The sequence below is a fragment of the Haliaeetus albicilla genome, chromosome 7 (genome assembly GCF_947461875.1).
Source record: "Haliaeetus albicilla chromosome 7, bHalAlb1.1, whole genome shotgun sequence".
Classification (NCBI taxonomy): Eukaryota; Metazoa; Chordata; class Aves; order Accipitriformes; family Accipitridae; genus Haliaeetus; species Haliaeetus albicilla.
Window position 1 is genome coordinate 3,150,278 of NC_091489.1, and position 4,186 is coordinate 3,154,463.

Genomic DNA, 4,186 nt, shown 5'->3' on the forward strand with positions numbered 1-4,186 from the left:
CCTTTTTGGTGGAAAATTTTATGTAATTTCTCACTTTCAAATGTGTGTAAACTGTGCATTATAAGGCTCTTATGCTGCAGTAGACAGTAAAGTGCCTTAGGCCATGGAAAACAGCATAAGAATTATAAATGCAAGCATATATCACACATATCCATTTTCATGCTAAATTAGAGGGATCAGTAAGACATGGGCGAAATAAATATTTAGCAATACGATGAAATAAAAGGACAGTTTGCAAACATCTAGAACAACTGCTGTTCCCAGGGAACCTCCTTTGACTACAGTGCTTGTGTACATAAGTTCTTAGCACATAAAGAGATGGCCTACATTGCAAAATATATCCACTCTGTACATATATGTAGGCCATGACTCAGTACAAAGGCAGCTATTCCCAATATCCAAAGACATTTCATCAGAAGATATTTGCTAATTCCAATCTGTAAAAGCAGCAACAGATCAAGAAAGCAAGAGGATTTATTTAAAAAAAAACAAACAAAAAAACCCAGGACAGGCCAATTTTAAAAATAGAGCATAAATAAATAAAAAAAGCCCAAACCCGAAACCACTAAATCCCTCTCAAATCTTTATCCTCATTTAAAAAGGCACAGCTAACGAGACAGAAGAATGCGGCACTGTCCAAAAAAAGCACTGATTATTTTGGAGATCAGAGGGCGCCCCCTGCGATCCACGACAAACTTTCCTTAGACATGAGAATAAACGTGAACTCAGGCAGAAATTATCTTGGTGGGTCAGAAAGCAGTAATGAAATTAATGTGATTCTCATTTCTTGTTCAGAATTATATTAGAAGCGTAAAACCTGCAAAATTATCCTGTTGCTGCCAGGATAAAAATCTTTATTAAGGACATCTGTGAACCTTAAGGTAGACTTTTATTCTAGTGTCTATAGGAAATGCAAATGCTTGCCTTTCTTTTGAACTCCTCTCTCTTTAAGGGTGGATTTTAATTCTTCTGCCATGTCTCCAATATCTGTACAATATATTACACAATTTATTTTTAGCATGATCAATGTACTAAAATAAAAATAGAAGAATTAATTAATTTATACCTTTCAAGGCCAGCAAGACAATACCACTTATTAGTACTGGATTACTTCAAGAACTGCCTTCTGTCTGCCGAAACAGCGAAAGTTACTAATTTGAGTTTAATTCCAGTTTTGCACACTCTTAAATCTCCACAAAAAATTACCAAGTTTCATTCACATGCACATGAGCCCTGGGAAAATGAGCGTTCCTTCTTCCCCACCCACACCCTTTGAAGGAACACTCCCTGTGAATTGATAGGAAAGAGCATTTTACAAAAGAAAACAAATAGCGAAATCGTACAAAAATGTTTTCAAGATACAAGTAAAATAACTATTATGGTACAAGGCAAATTCATTTGATGGAAGCTGGCAAGTGATGTGCTGTGAAAGACTTTAAATCTTAATGCCCATGTCAAAACTTGCACAGTGACACTTCTGCTCTCAAATTTAAACTGTAAAAGGGTGAAACCATCTTACAGTCATTAATTTTCAATGTACCTTTCTTCTACTTTTGAAATACTTGAAGGTTTACTATATAGTCTAGACAGGTATGGAATTTATCAGTTCCGAACTGATGAGGTTGTAGCTAATAATGTCAATTTCTGAAACCTCAAATGGCAATTCCAAATTGTTAAAGTAGTGCATGATAACGTTACCTATAATTACTCAGTAGAATATGTAATACGAGTCTCACCGTCTTTAACATAAAAAATATCATCCTTCAAAGACATGTGGCTATTGGTTCTAACAAGTACACATACCTCCATTCTACACTTTTCTAACCAGGATGCAGAAGATTACATCCAAGCTCGAACTCTACAGGAGTCTTCTGCTCAGCAGTATGTATTATGCCAACCAAAAAAATCACACAAAAAAATTATGCCTGTTAAAAAAAAATAATATCGCCAGACCATAAGGACAGAGATCTGGGGAACTTCTATAGTCACTCCTGAAAAACAGTAAAGCTCAAAGTTCAGAAGCAGGTAAGATACAATAATAAAGTCATGTTTTCCATTAAGAATCACTCACATTGGACATCAGGAAAAGGTTATTCACTGAGAGGGTGGTCAGTCACTGGACCAGGCTCCCCAGGGAAGTGGTCACAGCACCAAGCCTGTCAAGACTTCAAGGAACATCTGGATGACGCTCTTAGTCATACAGTTTAGTTTTAGGTAGTCCTGTGAGGAGTAGAGAGTTGGACTCAATGATCATTATGGGTCCCTTCCAACTTGAGATATTCTATGATATCTTAATCGGAGTGTTGCATGTAATAGACTAGAAAAACTGCCAGTTCATTTTGTCATGAAAATGGGCAAGTGTTTATTTAATTGACCTCCATTATCTCTCAGGTAGCCATGTCTTCCAGGTTTAAAGACCAAAACCAACACTAAAACCAGAAATTTGATCCATCTTCTATTTACAAGTGAGATGTTCCTTACTAGTAGGTAATAAACATCTCATTGAGCTATACATTATGGGGTTTTTTTTAAATACCATTCGTCAATAGAAATATGAAACGATAAAATAATCATTTAAACATTTTATGACCCTGAGCTCAAGTCCCAAGAGTGAAAAAAATTTGACATTATTAGTGTTCTTGAGTGCCTCACTGCAAGCTGCATGTTGTTTTATCATATTCTCAAAGGCACATTACCTACATACTCTGCAAGTAATAATCAAACCAAAAAGTGTCAACGCAACACACCACTATCTTTGCACGAATAGAAGCAGCCCTGCACAACAGCCTCTCTCTCAAACTCCTAAAAAATGGTACTTGACCCCACTGATGGTCACACCATTGGTCATTATAACGCAAAGAAATAGGCAACAAATTAAATACGTTACAAAAATACTAATCTTTTCAGCCCAGTGGTAAACTTGGTCTGTCGCTTACTTGGCTAAAACTGACAAAAACTGTCAAAGGGAAGCACTATCTTTTAAACTGCATATCCTGAGCTCTACCTCCTCCCCTCTTCAATAAATTAAAAATAGCTATTACATGCTCAAGAGACACAACAGGGCAAAGACAAAAACATCAAGGTGGACTGCACTGGTGAGATATGAACTAATTTCTCAGTGATAAAAGCCTACATTCAGCCTAAAGGACTCCCGAGAAGTCCATAATTCAAGATTTGGTTGGCAATACAAGGTGGGAGACAGTAACTTTTGATGTGCACAGCAATACAAATTAGGCCATCTAAGAAGTATCTGAGCTGTGTAAATAGGAGTGTCAATAATTCAGGCAGGCATGACAATACAAAACAAATAATCACCACACCTTTATCCAGCAAGATACGTTAGTCTGAGATAATACACTGAACAAACAAGCTCGCACAGCTAATGCCTTTAGTAAGGATAAGGCACTGTCTGGTAGACTAGCAGTTTAAACTTCTCCAGAAAAGATACTGTCCTTTAAACTGCTTAGAACAGTCTTACAATGCTGACCTCCCAACCGTGTGTTAATTCTGTTGTATTTCCCCCCTTAAAAATGCAACGTTAAAAATTCAGTAAAACTTTGCCTTAGGCCATAGGATGTTTTTGGGGTTTGGAGGCTTTTTGAGGGGGGAAGGTGGGAGGGGGAGGAGAATTTCATCCCACTTTCCAGAAACATTCAAACCAAACCCAAAGTTGGTATAATTTGTCTTTGCTCTTCCTGAAGGAAGCACTTCAGCAACACAAACCAACCCCTTAACTTACTAAATACAGTAAAGCCGATACAAAAAATTACACTTCGTTTGTCAACATAAGCAGAAGGTAGTAAAACACACTTGAATACATTCCTTAGTGTTGCTGAAACTCTGTAGAAGGTGTGCATAGCAATGCAAATTTATGCAGAAGTGAGAAGCCACAGCAAATCTCAACCTTGAATTTCCTGCCTTTTGTAATGCTCATTTTCCTTTTCTTGCTGAAATATATGTACTTTATAAGATATCACACTGCAACACTTTTAGACCAGTATGTCAGCTTTCGGTATGTTTGTCCCAGATAATGAGGAGAATCTGTTGACATCATGTCATATTATGACAGTTAAGTGGGTTAGATAGTTTAATCTTCTTCCACAGAAAGGAAGTTCATAAGTCTCAGAAGGAAAAATACAAGGTGTATCACTGCTATTAACTAAATAATAGAAAAAACTGCCCCAGA